Raw genomic sequence first — 27,842 nt, forward strand, 5'->3', positions numbered from 1 at the left:
GATCCTATCGGGTTGATTTCTCTGTGGGATGTGGATGTTGATGATTCGTTGAATTATGGGGCGGGATAGTAGGCTTAATCTTTCATGATTCCAATTCCTGGTTGATGGGTCGATGATGTCTGCTACTGATTGTATTGGATAACAAGAAGTCGGGTTAATGGTATTTTCAAATTGTGGTATCCAATTTGCTTGTATGGGGGTGTGTAATCCATCTCCTACTTGGTGGAAGAGATGTTGTTTGAAAAATGGTATGAGCGAGGACATTTGCCTCCACTGAGGGCTAGGGGAAGGCGGGAGTGGTGGGATGCTTTCGAAAATGGGGTCTGATCAAGGTATTTTGCACCATATAGTTTGGCTAAGATAGAGTTAGGGTTTTGGTGAATGTGCCAAACTCGTTTCATGAGTAATACTTTGTTGTGTTCCTTACTACTTCGGATACCGAGCCCTCCTTGTCATTTAGGTTTGTGGAGCTTGTCTTTTCCCAGTGGGTGGAGTTTTCAGATTGAAAAATCATGACCCCGGAAAGAAGTTTGTTGTGATACGATCCATTTTTTGGTGGATATGAGAAGGAAGGATTTGGGTTTGCATGAGGTGGTTGGTACTAGGGGTTAGTGATGATTTTATGAGCTCGAATCTTCCCGATTGGTTGAGACATTTGGTCATCCATCCTTTTGCCTTGCGTGCCAGCCGTTGAAGCAGAGGGGAAAATATGTGGCTAGAGGATCTACCATGTTTAAATTGTACTCCTAAATAGGTAGGGGGGTTCGATGTTGTTGGAATGTTGAAATCTTGGGTTAACTTATCTATCTGGGATTGTTCTAGCTTCGGGTGATGTATCATTGTGGATTTAGAGTCGTTGATGTGTTGACCCGCCGAGGTGTCGTAAGCATATAGCAGTAGTTTGAGGTGATTGGTGCCTTCTGGAGTTGCTTTACATGTTATCAAGAGATCATCTACGTACATAAGATGCAGTATTGGTTGAGCTTTTTGAGAAATGCGGAGTCGCTCTATCTTATTTTATGCTTCAAGTATTCCCAAATTGGTGGACAGTATTTCCGCACAAATAATAAAGATATAAGAAGAGAGAGGGTCTCCCTGTCGTATTCCCCTGGTTGGAGTGATATATCCATGCGGTGTGCCGTTGATATTGATTGAGTAGGTTACCGTAGATATTTCATAGCATAATATAATCTACAAAGTTGGAGGGGAAGCCTAAGCTGGTGAAATCCTGTTTGATAAATCCCCAGTCCAAGGAGTCATACGCCTTTTGAATGTCTAGTTTCAATGTTATTTTAGGATCCTTCGTACGATATGATTTTCTGATGTGGTAAAAAAGTTCAGTTGCGATAGCTATATTATCATGAATGGATCGTTGAGGCACAAGAGCACTTTGGTATGAGCTTATCAAAAATGTAAGTAAAGGTCATATGCGATTGACTAAGATCTTTGAGATGATTTTGCAAGTGACATTACATAACCCTATCGGTCTAAATTGAGATGGTTTTGAGGGATGTTCAATCTTTGGGATTAAAGTGATGTTAGTGTGGTTCATGAGAGGGTGAATGCTAAATGACTCAAAGAAACTTCGGACCATTGCAATAAGTTGTGGTTGGGTTGTTTCCCAGAAAACTTTAAAAGACTTACTGGTGAATCCATCTGGTCCTGGAGCGCGGTCCGATCCGATGCAGAAAAGAGCATGTTTGATTTCCTCAGTGGTGACTTTCGCTGTTAGTTTCGCACATTGTCGGGGGGTTAACCTTGGTGTTATTTCCTCGAACAGGTTTTCATCAATTACTGTATTTGGAGCCGTATACTGGTATGTGAAGTGTTCAAGCATGATCCTGATAATTTCTTCTTTGTCGTTAATCCAATTGTTTTGATGATCATGAATTTGTTGTATATTGTTGCAGCTTCTATGAATTGTGGCCTTTGTATGGAAGAATGTGGTGTTACGTTCGCCTGACTGAATCCATTGTATTCTATATCTCTGTTGCCAATATGTTGCATGGCAATCCAATAATTCAGGTGTTCAATTCGGAGTTGCTTTTCTTGTTGAATCCAGTTTTCCAGTGCATCTCCAGTTTGCGTAGCATATTGATGTTGGGCAGCTTCAATTTTCGTGGTTGAATTTTTTATTAAAGTGGATATATGGCCAAAGTTAATCTTATTCCATACGGTTAGAGTTTCACTGGTTGAGATGAGTTTGAGCTGGAGGTTCAAAGGTGGATCTGAGTCCTGTAGTTTACCCCATGTCGATGTAACCACTTGATGAGGTTGAGGGTGAGATAGCCATAGATGCTCAAATTTATAATTCTTACTTCCTTGCCAGTCCAAGGCTTTCGTTTGAAGCGGGATGGGAGCATGATATGAGGCTATTCGTGGAAGGTGTGTGATTCCAGCATGGGGGTTGGTTGTTCTCCCATGTTGATTTGTTACTGCTCTATCAAGTCTTTGTTGGATGTTGTCATGACCTTGTTGGTTGTTTGTCCAGGTGAACGGATCTCCTCTGAATCCTAGATCAATATATATAACCCATCTGATCCGTTAAATTGATAAACGGTTGCGTTTGTGCATACGTAACCGGTCTGCCTCCTTTTTTTCGATTGGTCCAAAACTTCGTTGAAATCTCCCAGTAGCATCTAGGGTGTTGAAGTGCTAGGAAAAATTGTTGGAAAATCTTCCCACGGGTTTTTCCTTGGGTCTGGATGTGGTGGGCCATATATACCCGTGCAAAACCAAGGTTGAGCTGGAGCAGCAACTGTGACGAGAACATGAATATAACTTTGGTACTTCAGGATGATTTGGATATTGACCTCATTTTTCCATAATAGACATAAGCCCCCTCTTCTGCCGATTTTAGGAACTGTGCAGTGATTTGGATATTGCAAAGTCTGTGCAATTCGCAGCATTTGAAGGTCATTGGCCAAAGTTTCAGATATAAATAATATGGTTGGTTTGTACATTGATATAAGTCCATTAAGGTGCTGAATTGTTGGAGGCTGGTTTAAACCTTGACATTCCATGCGATAATAGACATGTCTTACCAAATGAATTCTAGGGAGAGACGTGAATTAGGTTGGAGAGGGTTGACAATGGAAGGTTGTATAGGGTGATATCAATTTTGAATGGTAAATATAGCGGGTAGTGGGCTTGGGCTAGGCTTGATGAATTGATTGATGGGTGGAAAGGTTGAAAGGATGATTTGTAATTGAGAAGAGTTGGGAGACTAAGCAATGTTCTTGGATGTGTGGAAATGCAGTTGAAGGTAAGCTTGAGTTAAAGAGTCACAGCACAAAGAATTCCTAAAAGTATGCTGGATTAGATAACTCTGAACCTGACACAGACTTAACTAAGAATTTAACCAGAGCTAAAACACTAATTAAGTCAACTACAACAAACTAGACTGCAAACAACATAAAAGTTAAACAAGATTAGGGAGCAGTATCACTAGACCAAAAGCACTCTGAACTACAGAGAGAAGAAAATACAATCTCTAATTGTGACTCACAAACATAGACATGCTGATAGACACATTTTTGTGTCCGATTTGTCTCGATTCTATATATTGTTAGGGCTCATTTTTGTACTTATTATGGTGTTTTATTTATTTGTAGGTATTTTTGGCCAATAAACATTTTTGGAAAAAATTGGCTCGAAAAGTTGTCGGAAAGCACCCGGAGGACATTTGCTATTCGTACTCTCACTTTGGATAAGGGGTAACCTAATTACTAAAGGGAATTCCATTTCCAGGCAGTTGCTAATCGCACCCCTACCCTGGATAAGGGGCAACCATCTTCAACATTTCAAAAACCAGGTTTTGGCGGGAAAATAGGTGCAGTGAAGAACAAATTTTGGCAATCGTGATTTGGAGGAGTTTGAGGTCGATTAAACCTCTGATTTTCATAGGATAGACTCCTTATGGGTCTAGGAATCTGATATGGGTGTTTAAATCGATTAGACTGGGCTCAATCGATGGTTTTTTATCACAACAGAAAATATGGAAAGTCACGTGTGTGACCTGTTTTAGGGAATTTTAGAGAGATTAAAGTGTTGTAAACTTTCCCAAAGATTTGTATCTATCTAAGGAAGAGTTTATAATAAAAAGGAAAGCTCGGAAACGCGTAGAAATTCTAAAACAAGAAATTGCCGCAACTTAGCCGTGAAGAGAAGGAAAGAGATTTTGGAAGATTTGGGAGAGATTTAATCGGTATTTTTGATATAAATAGATGTCTTGGGTCATATAGAAGAGGTGTCGAGAGTTTGGTAACCTAAGGAGAGCCAGAGAAGAAGAAATCAGAGCTTTACCAAACTCTGTTTCTGCTGCTGCTGCTGTGAAGAGAAGAAGAACGCGAAGAACATTGACGCTCGGAAACAGTCGCAGAACAGTGTCGTTGTTTAACAGCTGAAGAACATTAAGCTGTCAGGGCAGTCTTATTTAGGGTCTTAAAATCAGCGACAAAGCAACAGTTTTTCTGTAACAGTTCCATTGTAACAGCTGTTTTGCAACACCAATACACTGTTGCAAACAGTCTGTGTTATTACTTTTCACTCTTTTAATCATCTTTTGAGCAACAAACACATATTTTGAGATCATGATTAATATGAGGAGCTAAACCCCATTGCTGAGGCGATAGAGGAAGCTATTTTTCCAAAAAAGTGGTATATTCTATTTTATCTTTTTATTTGCAATAATTATATGTATTTGCCTTGAACTATTATTGAATATGATTTTTATTTGAGTGATTGTGATTTTGATGGAGTATGCTTAGTTTTAAGACTTTTGATGCTTCATACTTGGTATTTACAATTATTACTTTTGAAAATCTACTTGTTGCAATATTTTAGAATCAAATTAAACGAGAAAATTGCATAAATATAAGTATTGGTTTAATCACTTTGAACTTGGAAAATAGTGGAATCTTAGCCTCAGTGTTTCTTTTAATATTGATATCATCTTTGATTGAGTTTGCTAAATTTTAGTGAGTTTTTATTTTAATATTAGAATTTAAGTCTAATTAATATCCTTCACAAGTCTGAGAATCGAACCACTTTTACCACTATCTACAAATCACATCAATTTTTGGCGCCGCCGACGCGGACTTGTTTTTAGGGTTTTAGATTTTTTTTTTTTTTTTTTTTTTGTCTTTTTTTGTTTTTGGGTATTTATCTTGTGTCTACAGGTTCTGGATCATAAAGAAAATTGAGCCAAGGAGTTTGGTGATTTCATAAAGACTTGGAGCTAAAGATTAAAGCAAAAAGAACAGAAAAGAAGACAATTTTATTTTAGACAATTTTAGTTTAGGGTTTGTTTATTTTATTTAAAAAAAAACTGTATTAGGGTTTATTATTTTTGTAATTTTTCTTTATTTTTTTGGACTTTTGGACTTTGGGACATTATTTTTTTTATTACCCTACGGAAGGGTACTTTAAATATAAACTGTTTGCAGAGAAGGAGGACAATTACGATATTGTCTCTGCACCTTGGGTTCGTACACTAGACATCGGAGTCAGTGGCCCGAGTCGACTACAACCGATTCATCCCCCGTCTGGAACGGGAGGTAAGATTCTAAACACTCGCGAATCCCCTGTCAGCGAGTTACTGGACTCCTTCGTATGCATATATGTTGAGGACTGAATACGGAAATTTATTTTTCTAGTAAAGGGCAAGGCCTGGCCATACAAGATAAGGGTTCGGATTTCATCACCGTTCTCTTCTTGCCCGCTTTAGGAACACGTAACCTACGCGAACCTAAGCCTAAAATTTTGACTAGAACGAGACCGATAGGGTAACGAGCTTAACAGGAAAGTCATTCGAAAAATATTGGTTACTCTTTTAAGCATACTTCGAAGTTCTTGACGGTTTCTGTAAGTTGAATGCGTGACTGCGCCGCCTTGTAATACCGGTGAGGCCTTGGGTATCAAAGCTCCACCGAGCTTCCCTCGCCTCTATTCAACTTACGTTAACTCGGATTGATTCCAGAGGGGTTTGCTTAAATTGTAACGAATTCCCGTTCGAAGGATTAGAAGCTGGTCTAGAAACAATCTAAGTGGAGCCATCATGCTTTTTGTTTGCTAGAAATCAATAGGTTTGATTTGGTTGAGTCGGCCTTGATCTGTGTTTGCTTACCCTTCCAATTTAGAAAATTCTATTGTATGCCTGAACGTAAAAGAGACGCACTAGGTAGATTTGTTAAAGAGAAACCTAGTAGTTCGAAGCGTCTCGATTACCTTAATCTAGAAAGTCCGACTTTTGAAGAGTCTGTTTTTGAACGTCCTTTGACTGAGAGAGAGAATCCTGTTGCTCCGATAGCGCCAGAAATGGCAACTTTGAAAGCTTTGTTGAATCCAACTAGGACTACCGTCCTTCGTGTATTAAGTTAGCTGAAACGGAGGCACCCTATGAACTGAAACCTGGGACCTTACAGATGCTCCCAATCTTTTTAGGGAAAGAAAATGAAAACCCTTATTACCATGTTAGGGATTTTGAGGAAATTTGTAGTACTCTAAGAATTAGAGGCTTAGATGATGATGCTTTGAAACTTAGGTTATTCCCATTTTCCCTGAAAGATAAGGCCAAGTCGTGGCTGTATAGTTTGGACTCCGAGTCAATTGAGACATATGAACAACTTACATCTGCCTTTTTCAATAAGTTTTTCCCTAGGCACAAAACATCGTCTATTAGGACGCAAATATGCACATTTTCACAACAAGAGGGAGAATCTTTATATAGGTATTTGGAAAGGTTCAATGATTTATTATCCCAGTGTCCTCATCATGGTTTAGAAAAGGTTAGGCTAGTTCAGATCCTTTATGAGGGTTTAGATTATTCCACAACGACCATGGTTGAGTCTCTATGCACTGGTGGATTTGAAAACCAAACTGTTGATGCGGCGATGGAATTTTTTAATGAAATCGCCGAAAAAACCCAGCAATGGGAAAATAGTAGGGCACCCCAGAAAACAATTCTTTTAAGTAGAGGAAACGTTAATAGGGTAGAAGGAGGCTATGAATCAGATGCCAAAATTGCTGCTATAGCAAAAAGGTTAGAAGCCTTAGAAGTGGGCCAGACTAGTGGTAGAGTGGAGCCTTTTTGGGAAGGCCAGAATATTGAAGAGCAGGCCAATGCTCTTTAATAACACTAGATTTGATAACCGTCAAATTGACCCATATTCAGAAACCTATAATCCTGGTTGGAGAAACCATCCGAACCTTTCGTGGTCTAAGGGCCAAAGTCAAGGTCAGTTTAGTAATTCTAATGCTCCCCCAGGTTTTGGCTATACTAAGAATCCTTCAGGACTAGCTCAGTTTCAGAATCAGTCAGATAAGAAAATCCTAAGTTTAGAGGAATCTCTCGCCTTGTTAACTCAGCAAACTGCAAAATTCCAGTTATCCGTAGAACAGAGTCTACAAGCTAGTAACAGGATAGGACAAGAAAATAGTCAGGCTATTTCCGAGTTAAAAACCCAGGTTGGTCTGATAAGTGATTCTTTGAGAGAAAAAGGTAAGTTTCCTAGTCAAACACAACCCAACCCTAGAGGAGTTCATGAATTAGGTGCAAAACCATCGAATCAATTGAATGCTGTTAGAACCCTTAGAAGTGGTAGAGTTGTAGACAATAAGGTAACCATGCCCGATAGTGAACATACTGTAGTTCACCCCTCAGGATCTCACCTCTCAGGACCAGTAGCTGAAGAGACTGATAAAGTTTCTGATGATGTGAATTCGGTTCCTGAAAGGTCTGATTTTAGGCCTAGAGCCCCATTTCCTCAGCTATTAGTACCAACAAAGAAGGAATCGAACTTTAATGACATAGTGGAGGTTTTTAAGCAAGTTACCATAAACCTTCCCTTATTAGATGCAATTAGGCAAATTCCTGCTTATGCCAAGTTCCTTAAGGATATGTGTACGCGAAAGCGAAAACTTAGCGTCCATAAGAAAGCCTTTTTAGCTAGTCACGTAAGTTCAATCATTCAGAACACCACAACTCCAAAGTACAAAGACCCAGGTTCTCCTACCATTGCTTGCACAATAGGTAACTTCCGGGTAGAAAAAGCTTTACTTGACTTAGGAGCCAGTGTGAACTTACTGCCATTCCATGTATACTTACAGCTAGGACTTGGTGAAATGAAACCTACTCAGATGACACTGCAGTTAGCTGATAGGTCTGTTAAAATCCCTCGAGGTGTTATCGAGGATGTTCTTATTGAGGTCGACAAGTTTATTTATCCAGTGGATTTCGTGGTCCTAGATACCCAACCTGTCCCTGACCCAGAGAACCAGATACCTGTGATTTTAGGTCGCCCATTTTTAGCTACGTCTAATGCGATCATTAACTGTCGAAATGGTGTGATGAGTTTATCTTTTGGTAATATGACTATGGAGATGAACATTTTTAATGTCAGTAAGCAACCTCATGAGCTAGATGACACATGTGTTGAGGAGGTGAACATGATAGAAGCCTTAGTTCAGGAGTCATTACCAAACATCTTGTCTGAAGACCCATTAGAAAGTTGTCTATCCCATTTTGGTTTAGATTTTGACGACGATAGCACTATTGAACAGGTGAATGCTCTATTAGATTCTACCCCTGTGTTAGACACTGATAGATGGAAAGCTAGGTTCGAACCGTTACCAGTTTCTGAGACTACCCTAATTCCTTCTTTAGAAGAGCCCCCAAAGTTGGACCTTAAACCACTACCCGATACTCTAAAGTATGTGTTTTTAGGCCCATCTGAGACTTTACCTGTGATTGTAGCTTCCATTTGGATAGTGATCAGGAAAGTAGGCTAGTAAATGTACTTCAAGACAATAAGGAAGCTTTAGGGTGGACTATAGCAGACATTAAGGGTATAAGTCCTACTGTGTGTATGCATCAGATTCATTTAGAGGAAGACTCCAAACCTTCTAGGGAGATGCAACGTCGACTGAACCCTAACATGAAAGAGGTAGTTCGAAAAGAGGTGCTTAAGTTGTTAGATGCGGGTATTATTTACCCAATTTCAGACAGTAAGTGGGTCAGCCCTGTTCAGGTTGTCCCCAAGAAATCAGGTATCACTGTAGTCCAGAATGATAATAATGAATTAATCCCAACCCGAGTGACCACGGGATGGCGTGTGTGTATTGACTATAGGAAATTGAACAAGGTCACAAGGAAGGATCACTTTCCCCTTCCTTTTATCGACCAAATGCTAGAGCGATTAGCTGGACATAGTCACTATTGCTTCTTAGATGGCTACTCCGGTTATAATCAGATCGTTATTGCCCCAGAAGACCAAGAGAAAACCACTTTTACCTGTCCCTTTGGTACCTTTGCGTATAGACGCATGCCTTTCGGGCTATGTAATGCCCCTGCAACTTTTCAGCGTTGTATGATGAGCATATTTTCTGATATGGTAGAACGGTTCTTAGAGGTCTTTATGGATGATTTTCAGTGTTTGGTTCATCTTTCGATGAGTGCTTGCATCATTTGACATTAGTGTTGACTAGGTGTAAGGAAAAAAATTTAGTGCTTAATTGGGAAAAATGCCATTTCATGGTTAAATCAGGAATTGTGTTAGGGCACATCGTCTCTTCAAAGGGTATAGAGGTAGACAAAGCCAAAGTTGACCTTATTAAGACTTTACAGGTCCCAAAAACCGTAAAAGATATTAGGTCATTCCTAGGGCATGCAGGTTTTTACCGTCGATTCATTAAGGATTTTAGCTTGATTTCTAGACCTCTTTGCAATTTGCTTGCAAAAGATGTTAAGTTTGTCTTTGATGATGCTTGTTTAGAGGCTTTTGAGAAGCTTAAAACTTTACTCACTACTGCCCCGATAGTCCAGGCACCTAACTGGAACCTACCCTTTGAGATTATGTGTGATTCTTCAGATTATGCTATAGGCGTCGTTTTAGGACAACGAGAAAACAAATTACTTCATGTGATTTATTATGCTAGCAAAACTCTGAATGATGCCCAAATGAACTACACAACTACCGAGAAGGAACTTTTAGCCATCGTGTTTGCCTTGGATAAGTTTAGGTCCTACCTATTAGGTTCTAAGATCATAATCTATACAGATCATGCTGCTTTGAAATACCTTTTATCTAAGAAGGATACCAAACCTAGATTGATTAGATGGATCCTATTGTTACAGGAATTTTCCCCAGACATTAGAGACAAAAAGGGTGCATAAAATGTAGTAGCAGACCACTTGTATAGGCTAGTTGTTAGTTCCCCTAGTGATTCCCTTCCTATAAGGGATAGCTTTCCTGATGAACAATTGTTCTCTGTTTCCCAATTACCTTGGTATGAAAATATGGTGAATTATCTTGTTACTGGTCGAACCCCTCAACATTGGGGTAAGCAAGATCGTTATAGGTTTTTAGACGAGGTTAAGCATTTCTTTTGGGACGATCCTTATCTGTTTAAGTATTGTCCGGACCAGATTATTAGGAGATGTGTATCTGAGAGTGACCAGTCTAGTATCATCTCCTTTTGTCATGAACATGCATGTGGGGGTCATTTTAGTGCTAAGAAGACTGCTGCTAATATTTTGCAGTGTGGATTTTACTGGCCTTCGTTGTTTAAAGATTCCCATAGTCATTGTGTTTCTTGTGAGCGTTGCCAGAAGTTAGGAACCATTTCCCGTAGAAATATGATGCCTCTGAACCCTATTTTAGTGATCGAGGTCTTTGATGTGTGGGGCATTGATTTTATGGGTCCATTTCCTATTTCGTTTGGTTATCTTTACATACTTGTCGCTGTAGACTATGTGTCTAAGTGGGTTGAGGCGGTTTATGTGTAAAACGAATGACCATAGGGTCGTAGTCCAGTTTTTGAAAGAGAATATAATTACACTTTTTGGTACGCCGCGAGCTATAATTAGTGATGGAGGTTCACACTTTTGTAATAGACCATTTGCTCTTTTAATGAAACAATACGGTATTACCCATAAAGTAGCAACCCCATATCACCCTCAGACTAGTGGTCAGGTAGAGGTTTCCAATAGGGAAATTAAACGTATTCTAGAGAAAACAGTTAATCCAAATACGAAAGACTGGTCGTCGAGGCTTACTGATGCCTTATGGGCTTACCGTACTGCGTTTAAGACACCCATTAGAATGTCACCTTATCGTTTAGTGTTTGGCAAGGCATGTCACGTTCCTGTTGAGTTAGAGCATCGAGCCTATTGGGATATTAAGAACTTAAACTTTTCACTTGACAAGGCAGGAGCTCAAAGAAAGCTCCAGCTCAATGAGTTGGACGAGATTCGTCGAGATGCATACGATAGTGCTAAGGAGTATAAGAACAAAATGAAACTTGTGCATGATAGGAATATTTTACGAAAGTCATTTTCTCCAGGTCAAAAAGTTCTTCTGTACGACACTCGTTTGCATCTATTCCCCGGGAAGTTGCGGTCTCGGTGGACCGGTCCTTTTGTGGTCCGTACTGTTTTTCCTCATGGCGTTGTTGAGATTGAGACACCAGATGGTAGTAGTTCTTCGAAGGTTAACGGTCAGCGATTGAATCCCTTTTTAGATCCTTTTCCTACAGGTGATGTTGAGGAGGTCCCTCTGGAGGACCCTGTTTACCTTGATTGACCATCGAGGCGATTTTGTATGTTGTATAATATTTTTGTAGGTTTTTGGTTACACTTCACCCAGGTACTACCTTTCCGACTTCTCTCTTTACTATTTCCTCATGTTACTTATATTTTTGGTACTGTTATTTGATTAGAAACATTGAGGACAATGTTAGATTTAAGTTTGGGGGTGGGGTAGAACTTTTTGTTACCTTTTCGTTGCAATAAATAAACTCCAGATCCTAGAAATTTATCCCTATTAAGGATGGCACTAACCAATCTAAGTGGATGGAAGCATTTTGGTTGTAGGAGTTGAGGAACCAATCTGACTAGATGGCAACATCTAAAGAGTCTATTCATAAAAGCACAAAGCTCAGGTGTTAGAAATAACATGATAGTTTCACCATATCTCGTTGAGTCCTTTTCACTTATGTTTTTATTTTGTTTTGTTTTTAAAATATGTTTCTCTAAGTGATTAGGTGGGGCTCACGATTCAAGTTGTTACCAATGCTAGGGTGAATTAGAGTGATTGAGATACATAAAAAAAAAGACCAGGCCAACTGGAATAAATTCAATAAAGTCGACCACTGGTACCCTTGTATATGCCAGTGTATTGATATTAGTCAGACCGGTATCTCAGTCCATTAGGATAGGTTCATTTTGGCGGAGGCCTTCAGACAGATATGAGAAACACCGTTCACCTAGTAAACATCAAAACCATTATGTTTTTCTATATCCATCTTCTTGATCTATCCATGTGATTAGTTTTGACTCCGGATATTGATGTCCATAGTGCAACTATCTGAGTAGAGCTCTGTCACTTATATATGAATTTTCTATTTTAGGATTTTTTTTCTATTTTATTTTTGCTCGAGGACTAGCAAATAATAGGTTTGGGGGTATTTGATAGACACATTTTTGTGTCCGATTTGTCTCGATTCTGTATATTTTTAGGGCTCATTTTTGTACTTATTATGGTGTTTTATTTATTTGTAGGTATTTTTGGCTAATAAACATTTTTGGAAAAAATTGGCTCGAAAAGTTGTCGGAAAGCACCCGGAGGACATTTTCTATTCGGACTTTCACTTTGGATAAGGGGTAACCTAATTACTAAGGGGCATTCCATTTCCAGGCAGTTGCTAATCGCACCCCTACCCTGGATAAGAGGCAACCATCTTCAACATTTCAAAAACCAGGTTTTGGCGGGAAAATAGGTGTAGTGAAGAACAGATTTTGGCAATCGTGATTTGGAGGAGTTTGAGGTCGATTAAACCTCTGATTTTCATAGGATAGACTCCTTATGGGTCTAGGAATCTGATATGGGTGTTTAAATCGATTAGACTGGGCTCAATTGACGGATTTTTATCACAACAGAAAATATGGAAAGTCACGTGTGTGACCTGTTTTAGGGTATTTTAGAGAGATTAAAGTGCTGTAAACTTTCCCAAAGATTTGTATCTATCTAAGGAAGAGTTTAGAATAAAAAGGAAAGCTCAGAAACGCGTAGAAATTCTAAAACAAGAAATTGCCGCAACTTGGTCGTGAAGAGAAGGAAAGAGATTTTGGAAGATTTGGGAGAGATTTAATCGGTATTTTTGATATAAATAGATGTCTTGGGTCATATAGAAGAGGTTTCGAGAGTTTGGGAACCTAAGGAGAGCCAGAAAAGAAGAAATCAGAGCTTTACCAAACTCTGTTTCTGCTGCTGCTGCTGCTGAAGAGGAAGAACGCGAAGAACATTGACGCACGGGAAACAGTCGCAGAACAGTGTCGTTGTTTAACAGCTGAAGAACATTAAGCTGTGCAGGACAATCGTATTTTAGGGTCTTAAAATCAGTGACAAAGCAACAATACTTACAACAGCTTTCTGTAATAGTTCCATTGTAACAACTGTTTTGCAACACCAATACACTGTTGCAAACAGTCTGTGTTATTACTTTTCACTCTTTTAATCATCTTTTGAGCAACAAACACATATTTTGAGATCATGATTAATATGAGGAGCTAAACTCCATTGCTGAGGCGATAGAGGAAGCTATTTTTCCAACGAAAGGTGGTATATTCTATTTTATCATTTTATTTGCAATAATTATATGATTATTTGCCTTGAAATATTATTGAATATGATTTTGATTTGAGTGATTGTGATTTATTTTGATGAAGTATGCTTAGTTTTAAGACTTTTGATACTTCATACTTGGTAATTACAATTATTACTTTTGAAAATCTACTTGTTGCAATATTTTAGAATCAAATTAAACGAGAAAATTGCATAAATATAAGTATTGGTTTAATCACTTTGAACTTGGAAAATAGTGGAATCTTAGCCTCAGTGTTTCTTTTAATATTGATATCATCTTTGATTGAGTTTGCTAAAATTTTTACTGAGTTTTCTTTTATTTTAATATTAAAATTTAAGTCTAGTTAATATCCTTCACAAGTCTGAGAATCGAACCACTTTTACCACTATCTACAAATCACATCACATGCCAATACTGTGAAATCCAAAAAACTCTCTGTAAGAAAAAAAGAACATAAATAAAAAAATCTTAGATATTTATAAAACAACTTGGAGAAACTATTAACAGAAACAAGAAAGCAACTGACCAAATTTTTAAAAGAAACCTGGATTTAAAAACCGACAGTTGCTAGAACAAACAATGAAAATAAAACTTAGACACACACTATGTTGTAAAAAGGTGGATAAAGATAACTGAGGTGAAGATCCACCGGCCCCAGAGATGTTGTATCACTTTAAGGGAACGGAGTGTGAAGTTTTCATGGATGGCTTGTCATCATATTTAGGAAATTGAAAATGGGTTTGAATTTGGCCTAAGACCAATTGGGATGGAAATGAAATTGGGAATTTGTATTTGCAACCGAGAGATTTAATCTCCCATTGTGGTCGCCAATTGTTTGAGGGTGAAAACGGTTTCTGCCGTTTTTTGTAATTTCGTGTGTGTGGATGAGAAACGAGTCTAAACCCTAAAAAATGTACTGCACGGGAGTACTTTTGATTCGAGAGATCAATCTTTACAAATCTGGTCTAAACCAAGAAATGGTCGTTCCAGGCTTGCTTCGGTCACAAAGTGAAAGAGAAGGGTTGGTCTTAGGGAGGGAAGCGAAGAAAGTGTAGAGACCTGAATCGTTAGTTCTGAAACTGTGGTTGTTTGTGACTTGTATCAGAAAGTAGATCTGGCTAGCTAAATGAAAAGCTATCAGGTGATTTCTGAATATTGTGTTGCTCTCCTGACCAAAACTTGTTGTCTAGTGGAAATTGGTGAAACCTATTTATACAAGTCGTAACAAAACGTACCCTGATCTCGTAGGAAATGGAAACGATTGAGTGGTGGAAGAGTGGAGTAACGTGTAACGTTAGAATTTATGCTTCCATGATGAAGGAAACGTTTACACCATTACTTCTTGCCATTACTAACCACTATTCTTCATGACACTTTCTTGTAACGGGCGTATTGCACGCCGCACGCTGTAAACCGCCATACCAATACCCTGATGAGTATCCCCCAGTTTGTGACATGTTTGATGTATCCAGTGTTCTTTGTGGAAAACATGTAGCACTTTGGAAAGTCAAAATCATGAGACTTTCCGCAAGAAAATAGCATGTGATGCTATCAGACTCATCTTGACTGGCCGCCTGAAACTTTCCACAAGTCTATCAGTTCGGTGGTGAACTTTGATGGCTGACATTGCATCTCGTGAGGAAGGGTAACCATTGATTATGGCTACCTTCCGTTGTGCATGCCAGCGGCATGATGGTGTAAGTGGCACCTGGCGTAGCCATGGCCACGGTATTGAGGCGGCTGGTCACCTAAAAGTTGCCACAAGTCTGTTAGTTTGGAGGCGAACTTGGATGGCTGAGATTGCATCTCATAAGGAAGGGAAGACGTTGATTGTGACTACCTTCCGTTGTGCATGCCAGCGGCATGATGGTGTAAGTGGAGCCTAGCGTAGCCATGGCCACGGGATTTAGGAGGATGGTCGCCTAAAAGTTGCCACAAGTCTGTTAGTTTGGTGGCGAAGTTGGGGCTGAGATTGCATCTCATGCGGAAGGGTAGTCGTTGTTTGTGGCTACCTTCCGTTGGCGCCTGACACTGGCACAGTGGCGCCTTTAGTGCATGCTAGTGGCATTGCAGCATGGCTGGCATTGTTTGTGCATGCTAGCGGCACGATGGTGCAAGTGGCGCCTGGCATAGCCATGGGCGCTGAATTTTTGGCACGTTGGTGTTAGATTCAAACGTGGTGTGGCAACATCAGTTTTAATGGCCACATCGATCCCCATGTTCTGTGGAACATTGTTTGGCTCGGTCGGCGCAGCAACTTTGCCTAAATTAGGGTTTGGCATGTCGAAACCCTAATTAGCGTATATGGCATGTAGTATGCGGTAGGTGGCACGTTTGGCATGTGCACCCGGCATGCCTGTTTAGCGTGTGCGATTGTCATGCTTTTGGCATGCCGTTTGGTATGTGCGCCTGGCATGCGCGTTTGGCATGTGCGCCTGGCATGTGCGTTTGGCATGTGCGCCTGGCATGTTTGGCATGGTTTTGGGAAGCCAACTTGGTAGGGTAACCTTTTGACACAATTTCCACCCTTTTTAAAGTTGTGGCAGGTTTAGAGCAACCTGATTGGTCAATAAAAGCAGGGAGCCGTCCAAGCATGGGCGTGGCCACCCTTTTGGTGCGCGTGGAAGGTTTAGTGCGACCTGATTGGTCGATGGGAAATAGGGTCGGCAAGTATGGGCCCAGCTACAACTTATGTGCGTGTGGCGAGTTTAAGGCGACCTGATTGGTCGAGGGAAATAGGGTCGGTTTAGGATGCGGCCTGGTCAATGGCAAATGGCGCTGGTTGGTCTAAGACATGGCCACGCCTCTCTTTATTGCTGTTTATATCCCGCGGCTCCTTGTTTTCTGATTCTGGGCAAGATTTTGCATCTGCTAATCCATGGCGGATTAATTACCTAGTTTTCTTAGGCTTAATTTCGACAAGCAAGGTCTGATATACTGCGCAAGGCACAAAAACCTAACTTTTGCAAATTAGTCAGGATAATTGATTGAATTTTATGTGTTGACACAAAGTTATTTTAAGTTCATTGCCAGAGAGCAGCATGCTTTCTGATTGAATACCTTATGCAAAGACCTTATCCTTGATATTTGGAAATTCGTGCTACACTGCTGCGAGTGAACACAAATTGTCATGCCATATCAACTTAAGGGTTCAGCCGACTGATAGACACATTTTTGTGTCTAAGTTGTCCTCAAATTTCTGTATTGTTGGTACTTGATTTTGTACTTATTACGGTGTTTTTGTGTGTGTAGGTATTTTTGGGAAATAAACATTTTTGGAAAAATCAGCTCGAAAAGTCGTCTAAAGCACCTGGAGGAATTGTTATTGGCACCCACAGTTTGGATAAGGGACACCCCTCAAGGCACCTACTATTCGCACCCCAGAACAGGATAGGGGCACTCCACCTTCTTCTTCCTCTTTTGAATTTCATTTTTGGCGGGAAAACTTTGCAGACACACGGGCATATTTTGACTCGAGATTTGAAGGTGTTTTAGAGAGACTCAATGGCTGAAACTTTTTGAGATGATTTGATAGTGCATAACAGAGTTATTACGGGCAATTTGATCGCTGAATTTTGGCTGGATATTGTTTCCCAACACTACACCAAATTCCCAGATTCGTAACAGGAATTCGTAACGGCTTAGTGGCCGTTACAAAATTCCCGTTACAAATGGTCGTTACAAAAAATTCGTAACAGGAGGTACCTGTTACTAATTTTCTTAAAATTCGTAACAGAGCCCAGCCATTACGAATTTTTTTATAGGCGTGCGAGTCACACGCTTGGTCATACTTTGGGTCGTAACACTTTGAGTATGTGTGTGTGCCATTCACACGCGTACAATTGTGTTTCCACCCAAGATGAATAACACTAGGGATATTTCCTCCCATGCGTGTGCCATTCACATGCATGATTTTGAGGATATACCCTAGTGAAATCCAGATCGAGTTTTCATTTTTTATTTCTCTTTTTTTCTCTTCTGCTCCTGCCTCTCTTCTCTTTCTCTTCTCTTCTCATCGCCTCCCCTGAAGAGATTGGGGTTTCAGTCAAATATATTAGAGATTATAGTTTGACAACAGTTTCGATCGTAAGTTTTTATTAATCGTCTGTTCTTTTAATTAGGGTTTTTTATTTTATGGTTTTCTTCATCTGATATAAATCAAATACGATTTCCTTTTTTCTTTTTTCGTTTTAGGTTTTTATGTTAGGGAATCAAAGTGATAATTGATTTAGGGTTTCTTGTTCAATTGATTATGAGATTCGGCTTTCTGATTTAGGGCATTTTATTCAGATGCATACGGGAATGAAGTTGATAAGTTGACTGAGAAGCTACAAGGGGTTGGGATTTCTTATTCTAGTGCTGATGGTGTCGTCCTAACAACTTCTAAAGGTAATTTTGATGTTTTGGGTTGTTGGTTATTTTTTGTATTCTGCAATGTAAACCCAAATCTCTTGTGAGAGTGTTGTTTGCTGTCTATACTCTTAATTAGAATCTATTGGAGAAAAAGTAGCAAGATGAAGATTTTGCAGTATTGGGTATAAACCTTAATCTCTTGCTTATTTTGTTTGCTCTGCTCTTTGTAAAAATATCATGGTTGTTTTTATCTCTGGTTCATGTCTGTGATTTTGGATATGGAAGTAGCTTATGCTCTTTCTAGTTCTTCATTCTGGATTTTCCAGAGCAGTTTTTCTAGATGTTAATGTTGTTTTCTAGCTTAATCTTGTTGCATACTTTGAGATGATATTTCATTGTAAGTGTTGCAATGTTTTTTAAACTATATGTTTGACAGCTTATAGAGTGGGTCTTTCATTGAGAAGCTGCTAGCTACTGGTTTTTGCTTCAACATGTCAATGATTTTCCAGGCATTCTTTTTTGTATGAGTATTTATTTTGGGAGTCCCTTTTGTTTTGATGATGCTTAGTTTTGGTTTATTAAATTTTTGGAAGCCTTCTCTAATTGAAAGGCATTTCTAGTTTGATTGTTCTATTGGTTTTCTAATTGTTAAATTGGTTGTGTAAGGCGTACCAGATAGTTTGAAGATTACTAGTTACGAGTCTGTTAGACAAAACTGAGGTCAGTAAATGTTTGTGTACGTGTGTGCTCTATGAAAAAGGGATCTCCCAGGAGGTCAGTAGAGATGCTCTGGCCATGTAAGTAAGGAGTGTAACAAGCAAGGTTTCACAATGAAGGAAGGAGTGTTGACTCCAGGCAGAGTTAGGCTCCTGCTACATAGAGATACATAGAATGTGGATAGATTGTAGTTTGAGTTGTTCGATTGTAATTTCTTGGTCTCTATTGATTTGCATAGTTTTGTAATTTCGCTAGTCTATTCTTGTCTGGAACTCCTAGCTTGCGCGGACATGGAAGATGTAATGGTGAGAGGAGAAGGAAGTCTGTCCGTGGGTGCATCGTGAGCCAAGAGATGTCTGTGTTGAACTTGGTTTTCTTGAAGAAAGGAAAGAATGATCCACCTGGGTTGACTGATATGGAGCATGGGTATGTTGTTAATTTTAATACATATTCCAGATTTCTTCAATTTTGTTGTGCTTTCTCGGTTGATACAGTTGTCGAGATCGGTTGATCTCTGTAATTGTGGCATTAATGTTGTTCTTTTCCTGCAAGATAAGGTACTGAGGCAGCGGTAATGTGAACAGAATGTGTAAAAGAGGAGTAAATAAAAATAACAAACTCGAATAAAAAGTGTTGTGAGAATTATGGAGAGACTGGGGCTAGGATTCCGCTATTTACCAATTCCAAAGTGATACTAATTATAATCATGTAATTTCACACGTTCAAATTGATTCTCAACTATTGCAAAAGTAGATTTTTGGAAACAACAAATGTTAATCCAAAGCATGAGACATCAAAACCCTAGTCTAAGCATGTTCCATCAAAAGAAAATACAATTGTTTAACAAAAATCATAAAATCTATTTTCAATCTAGACAAATAATCATAAATAAAAATTGCACAAATTAAATAATTAAGAATTACCACTTTTTCATTGGAAAGATAGCTTCCTCCGTCGCCCAAAGTTTGGGTCTATCTCATCATGATGGAAACACGCTCAAAAGTTGATTTCATTTATGCTCAAAGATGGTTTACAAATGATAAAAATGTGAGAAAATTATTAAAGCAGTGATATTCTTTTCTCACCCAAAACTCCCCAAATGTGCTCTCTAGCTCTCTATTTATACACAGAAATACACATCACTCAAATATATTCTTCCATAACTCCAAAATCTTCTTCTTTTTAATTAAAAATATCTTCAGGAATTTTTCCTTCTCTTTATTCTATGTATGTCTTTACTAAACCCATATCTTCTTTAATTCGCAGAATAAAATCCAAGATAAAATCTTCTAAGGATATCTTTCTTGTTTAATACAAGATAACTTCCTTTTTCTTCAAAACTTCATGTTTGTAAGGCAAGAAGATATTCTTATCTTAAAGATAATAAATCCTTTACCGTTGAAACCAAATTTCCCGCCAATTTTTCTTTTCAAATCAAGGAAGAAGATGGAGCCCCCTTAACCAGTAATGGGGTGCGATTAGCAGTTGGCTCCCTGGGGTGCCCCTTATCATTTAGGTGCCCCTTATCCAAAACTGAGAGTCCGAATAACATGTGTCCTCCGGGTGCCTATTCCAACTTTTCGAGCCGAATTTTCCAAAAATGTTTATTTTCCAAAAACACCTACAAACACATAAAACACCATAATAAGTAGAAAATCGAGTACCAACAATACTGAAAATTGAGGACAATTCGGTCACAAAAATGTGTCTATCAAATACGAACCAAAGTGAGAATTATGGAGAGATTGGGGCTAGGATTCCGCTATTTACCAATTGCAAAGTGATACTAATTATAATTATGCAATTTCACACGTTCAAATTGATTCTCAACTATTGCAAAAGTAGACTTTTAGAAACAACAAATGTTAATCCAAAGCATGAGAATCAAAACCCTAGGCTAAGCATGTTCCATCAAAAGAAAATACAATTGTTTAACAAAAATCATAAAATCTATTTTCAATCTAGGCAAATAATCATAAATAAAAATTGCACAAATTAAATACTTAAGAATTACCAATTTTTCATTGGAAAGATAGCTTCCTCCGTCGCCCCAAGGATTGGGTCTAGCTCATCATGATGGAAACACGCTCAAAAGTTGATTTCATTTATGCTCAAAGATGGTTTACAAATGATGAAAATGTGAGAAAACTCTTAAAGCAGTGATTTTCTTTTCTCTCCCAAAACTCCCCAAATGTGCTCTCTAGCTCTCTATTTATACAAATGATGAAAATGTGAGAAAATTATTAAAGCAGTGATTTTCTTTTCTCTCACTCAAATATATTCTTCCATAACTCCTAAATCTTCTTCTTTTTAATTAAAAATATCTTCAGGAATTTTTCCTTCTCTTTATTCTATATATGTCTTTACTAAACCCATATCTTCTTTAATTTGCAGAATAAAATCCAAGATAAAATCTTCTAAGGATATCTTTCTTGTTTAATACAAGATAACTTCCTTTTTCTTCAAAACTTCATGTTTGTAAGGCAAGAAGGTAATCTTATCTTAAAGATAATAATTCCTTTACCGTTGAAACCAAATTTCCCGCCAATTTTTCTTTTCAAATCAAGGAAGAAGATGGAGCCCCCTTAAAAAGTAATGGGGTGCGATTAGCAGTTGGCTCCCTGGGGTGCCCCTTATCAGTTAGGTGCCCCTTATCCAAATCTGAGAGCCCGAATAACATGTGTCCTCCGTGTGTCTATACCAACTTTTCGAGCCGAATTTTCCAAAAATGTTTATTTTCCAAAAATACCTACAAACACATAAAACACCATAATAAGTAGAAAATCGAGTACCAATAATACTGAAAATTGAGGACAATTCGGTCACAAAAATGTGTCTATCAAATACGAACCAAAGTGGGAATTATGGAGAGACTGGGGCTAGGATTCCGCTATTTACCAATTCCAAAGTGATACTAATTATAATCATGCAATTTCACATGTTCAAATTGATTCTCAACTATTGCAAAAGTAGATTTTTAGAAACAACAAATGTTAATCCAAAGCATGAGAATCAAAACCCTAGGCTAAGCATGTTCCATCAAAAGAAAATACAAATTTTTAACAAAAATCATAAAATCTATTTTCAATCTAGGCAAATAATCATAAATAAAACTTGCTCCAATTAAATAATTAAGAATTACCACTTTTTCATTGGAAAGATAGCTTCCTCCGTCGCCCCAAGGATTGGGTCTAGCTCATCATGATGGAAACACGCTCAAAAGTTGATTTCGTTTATGCTCAAAGATGGTTTACAAATGATGAAAATGTGAGAAAACTCTTAAAGCAGTGATTTTCTTTTCTCTCCCAAAACTCCCCAAATGTGCTCTCTAGCTCTCTATTTATACAAATGATGAAAATGTGAGAAAATCATTAAAGCAGTGATTTTATTTTCTCTCACTCAAATATATTCTTCCATAACTCCAAAATCTTCTTCTTTTTAATTAAAAATATCTTCAGGAATTTTTCCTTCTCTTTATTCTATATTTGTCTTTACTAAACCCATATCTTCTTTAATTCGCAGAAAAAAATCCAAGATAAAATCTTCTAAGGATATCTTTCTTGTTTAATACAAGATAACTTCCTTTTTCTTCAAAACTTCATGTTTGTAAGGCAAGAAAGTATTCTTATCTTAAAGATAATAATTCCTTTACCGTTGAAACCAAATTTCTCGCCAATTTTTCTTTTCAAATCAAGGAAGAAGATTGAGCCCCCTTAACCAGTAATGAGGTGCGATTAGCAGTTGGCTCCCTGGGGTGCCCCTTATCCAAAACTGAGATTCCGAATAACATGTGTCCTCCGGGTGCCTATATCAACTTTTCGAGCCGAATTTTCCAAAAATGTTTACTTTCAAAAACACCTACAAACACCTAAAACACCATAATAAGTAGAAAATCGAGTACCAACAATACTGAAAATTGAAGACAATTCGGTCACAAAAATGTGTCTATCAAATACGAACCAAAGTGAGAATTATGTAGAGGCTGGGGCTAGGATTCCGCTATTTACCAATTCCAAAGTGATACTAATTATAATCATGCAATTTCACACGTTCAAATTGATTCTCAACTATTGCAAAAGTAGATTTTTAGAAACAACAAAGGTTAGTCCAAAGCACGAGAATCAAAACCCTAGGCTAAGCATGTTCCATCAAAAGAAAATACAATTGTTTAACAATAATCATAAATAAAAATTGCACAAATTAAATAATTAAGAATTCCACTTTTTCATTGGAAAGATAGCTTCCTCCGTTTCCCCAAGGATTGGGTCTAGCTCATCATGATGGAAATACGCTCAAAAGTTGATTTCGTTTATGCTCAAAGATGGTTTACAAATGATGAAAATGTGAGAAAATTATTTAAGCAATAATTTTCTTTTCTCTCCCAAAACTCCCCAAATGTGCTCTCTAGCTCTCTATTTATACAAATGATGAAAATGTGAGAAAATTATTAATGCAGTGATTTTCTTTTCTCTCACTCAAATATATTCTTTCATAACTCCAAAATCTTCTTCTTTTTAATTAAAAATATCTTCAGGAATTTTTCCTTCTCTTTATTCAATATATGTCTTTCCTAAACCGATATCTTCTTTAATTCGCAGAATAAAATCCAAGATAAAATCTTCTAAGGATATCTTTCTTGTTTAATACAAGATAACTTCCTTTTTCTTCAAAACTTCATGTTTGTAAGGCAAGAAGATATTCTTATCTTAAAGATAATAAATCCTTTACCGTTGAAACCAAATTTCCCGCCAATTTTTCTTTTCAAATCAAGGAAGAAGATGGAGCCCCCTTAACAAGTAATGGGGTGCGATTAGCAGTTGGCTCCCCAGGGTGCCCCTTATCAGTTAGGTGCCCCTTATCCAAAACTGAGAGCCGGAATAACATGTGTCCTCCGGGTGCCTATACCAACTTTTCGAGCCGAATTTTCCAAATATGTTTATTTTCCAAAAACACCTACAAACACATATAACACCATAATAAGTAGAAAATCGAGTACCAACAATACTGAAAATTGAGGACAATTCGGTCACAAAAATGTGTCTATCAAATACGAAACAAAGTGAGAATTATGGAGAGACTGGGGCTAGGATTCCGTTATTTACCAATTCCTAAGTGATACTAATTATAATCATGCAATTTCATACATTCAAATTGATTCTCAACTATTGCAAAAGTAGATTTTTAGAAACAACAAATGTTAATCCAAAGCATGAGACATCAAAACCCTAGGCTAAGCATGTTTCATCAAAAGAAAATACAATTGTTTAACAAAAATCATAAAATCTATTTTCAATCTAGGCAAATAATCATAAATAAAAGTTGCACAAATTAAATAATTAAGAATTACCACTTTTTCTTTGGAAAGAGAGCTTCCCCCGTCGCCCCAAGGATTGGGTCTAGCTCATCATGATGGAAACACGCTCAAAAGTTGATTTCATTTATGCTCAAAGATGGTTTACAAATGATGAAAATGTGAGAAAATTATTAAAGCAGTGATATTCTTTTCTCTCTCAAAACTCCTCAAATGTGCTCTCTAGCTCTCTATTTATACACACAAATACACATCACTCAAATATATTCTTCCATAACTCCAAAATCTTCTTCTTTTTAATTAAGAATATCTTCAGGAATTTTTCCTTCTCTTTATTATATGTATGTCTTTACTAAACTCATATCTTCTTTAATTCGCAGAATAAAATCCAAGATAAAATCTTCTAAGGATATCTTTCTTGTTTAATACAAGATAACTTCCTTTTTCTTCAAAATTTCATGTTTGTAAGGCAAGAAGATATTCTTATTTTAAAGATAATAAATCCTTTACCGTTGAAACCAAATTTCCCGCCAATTTTTCTTTTCAAATCAAGGAAGAAGATGGATCCCCCTTAACCAGTAATAGGGTGCGATTAGCAAATGGCTCCCTGGGGTGCCCATTATCAGTTAGGTGCCCCTTATCCAAAATTGAGAGCCCGAATAACATGTGTCCTCCGGGTGCCTATACCAACTTTTATAGCCGAATTTTCTAAAAATGTTTATTTTCCAAAAATACCTACAAACACATAAAACACCATAATAAGTAGAAAATCGAGTACCAACAATACTGAAAATTGAGGACAATTCGGTCACAAAAATGTGTCTATCAAATACGAAACAAAGTGAGAATTATGGAGAGACTGGGGCTAGGATTCCGTTATTTACCAATTCCTAAGTGATACTAATTATAATCATGCAATTTCACACGTTCAAATTGATTCTCAACTATTGAAAAAGTAGATTTTTAGAAACAACAAATGTTAATCCAAAACATGAGACATCAAAACCCTAGGCTAAGCATGTTCCATCAAAAGAAAATACAATTGTTTAACAAAAATCATAAAATCTATTTTCAATCTAGGCAAATAATCATAAATAAAAATTGCACAAATTAAATAATTAAGAATTACCACTTTTTCGTCGGAAAGATAGCTTCCTCCGTCGCCCCAAGGATTGGGTCTAGCTCATCATGATGGAAACACGCTCAAAAGTTGACTTCATTTATGCTCAAAGATGGTTTACAAATGATGAAAATGTGAGAAAATTATTAAAGCATTGATATTCTTTTCTCTCCCAAAACTCCTCAAATGTGCTCTCTAGCTCTCTATTTATACACACAAATACACATCACTCAAATATATTCTTCCATAACTCCAAAATCTTCTTCTTTTTAATTAAGAATATCTTCAGGAATTTTTCCTTCTCTTTATTCTATGTATGTCTTTACTAAACTCATATCTTCTTTAATTCGCAGAATAAAATCCAAGATAAAATCTTCTAAGGATATCTTTCTTGTTTAATACAAGATAACTTCCTTTTTCTTCAAAACTTCATGTTTGTAAGGCAAGAAGATATTCTTATCTTAAAGATAATAAATCCTTTACCGTTAAAACCAAATTTCCCGCCAATTTTTCTTTTCAAATCAAGGAAGAAGATGGATCCCCCTTAACCAGTAATGGGGTGCGATTAGCAAATGGCTCCCTGGGGTGCCCATTATCAGTTAGGTGCCCCTTATCCAAAATTGAGAGCCCGAATAACATGTGTCCTCCGGGTGCCTATACCAACTTTTATAGCCGAATTTTCTAAAAATGTTTATTTTCCAAAAATACCTACAAACACATAAAACACCATAATAAGTAGAAAATCGAGTACCAACAATACTGAAAAATGAGGACAATTCGGTCACAAAAATGTGTCTATCAAATACGAAACAAAGTGAGAATTATGGAGAGACTGGGGCTAGGATTCCGTTATTTACCAATTCCTAAGTGATACTAATTATAATCATGCAATTTCACACGTTCAAATTGATTCTCAACTATTGAAAAAGTAGATTTTTAGAAACAACAAATGTTAATCCAAAACATGAGACATCAAAACCCTAGGCTAAGCATGTTCCATCAAAAGAAAATACAATTGTTTAACAAAAATCATAAAATCTATTTTAAATCTAGAAAAATAATCATAAATAAAAATTGCACAAATTAAATAATTAAGAATTACCACTTTTTCATTGGAAAGATAGCTTCCTCCGTCTCCCCAAGGATTGGGTCTAGCTCATCATGATGGAAACACGCTCAAAAGTTGATTTCATTTATGCTCAAAGATGGTTTACAAATGATGAAAATGTGAGAAAATAATTAAAGCAGTGATATTCTTTTCTCTCCCAAAACTCCCCAAATGTGCTCTCTAGCTCTTTATTTATACACACAAATACACATCACTCAAATATATTCTTCCATAACTCCAAAATCTTCTTCTTTTTAATTAAAAATATCTTCAGGAATTCTTCCTTCTCTTTATTCTATATATGTCTTTACTAAACCCATATCTTCTTTAATTTGCAGAATAAAATCCAAGATAAAATCTTCTAAGGATATCTTTCTTGTTTAATACAAGATAACTTCCTTTTTCTTCAAAACTTCATGTTTGTAAGGCAAGAAGATATTCTTATCTTAAAGATAATAAATCCTTTACCGTTAAAACCAAATTTCCCGCCAATTTTTCTTTTCAAATCAAGGAAGAAGATGTATCCCCCTTAACCAGTAATGGGGTGCGAGTAGCAGTTGGCTCCCTAGGGCCCCCCTTATCAGTTAGGTCCCCCTTTTCCAAAATTGAGTGTCCGAATAACATGTGTCTTCCGGGTGCCTATACCAACTTTTCGAGCCGAATTTTCCAAAAATGTTTATTTTCCAAAAATACCTACAAACACATAAAACACCATAATAAGTAGAAAATCGAGTACCAACAATACTGAAAATTGAGGACAATTCGGTCACAAAAATGTGTCTATCAAATACGAAACAAAGTGAGAATTATGGAGAGACTGGGGCTAGGATTCTGTTATTTACCAATTCCTAAGTGATACTAATTATAATCATGCAATTTCACACGTTCAAATTGGTTCTCAACTATTGCAAAAGTAGATTTTTAGAAACAACAAATGTTAATCCAAAGCATGAGACATCAAAACCCTAGGCTAAGCATGTTCCATCAAAAGAAAATACAATTGTTTAACAAAAATCATAAAATCTATTTTCAATCTAGGCAAATAATCATAAATAAAAATTGCACAAATTAAATAATTAAGAATTACCACTTTTTCGTCGGAAAGATAGCTTCCTCCGTCGCCCCAAGGATTGGGTCTAGCTCATCATGATGGAAACACGCTCAAAAGTTGACTTCATTTATGCTCAAAGATGGTTTACAAATGATGAAAATGTGAGAAAATTATTAAAGCAGTGATATTCTTTTCTCTCCCAAAACTCCTCAAATGTGCTCTCTAGCTCTCTATTTATACACACAAATACACATCACTCAAATATATTCTTCCATAACTCCAAAATCTTCTTCTTTTTAATTAAGAATATCTTCAGGAATTTTTCCTTCTCTTTATTCTATGTATGTCTTTACTAAACTCATATCTTCTTTAATTCGCAGAATAAAATCCAAGATAAAATCTTCTAAGGATATCTTTCTTGTTTAATACAAGATAACTTCCTTTTTCTTCAAAACTTCATGTTTGTAAGGCAAGAAGATATTCTTATCTTAAAGATAATAAATCCTTTACCGTTGAAACCAAATTTCCCGCCAATTTT

The 27,842-nt window shown here is 37.2% G+C and overlaps 1 pseudogene; it reads right to left on the reverse strand.

Moving 5' to 3' along the window:
- Nucleotides 1-6,681: 6,681 nt before the first annotated feature.
- On the reverse strand, nucleotides 6,682-6,781 carry LOC113354710 (annotated as a pseudogene).
- Nucleotides 6,782-27,842: the final 21,061 nt, after the last annotated feature.

This window comes from Papaver somniferum, chromosome 2 (genome assembly GCF_003573695.1).
Source record: "Papaver somniferum cultivar HN1 chromosome 2, ASM357369v1, whole genome shotgun sequence".
In the NCBI taxonomy this organism is placed as follows: Eukaryota; Viridiplantae; Streptophyta; class Magnoliopsida; order Ranunculales; family Papaveraceae; genus Papaver; species Papaver somniferum.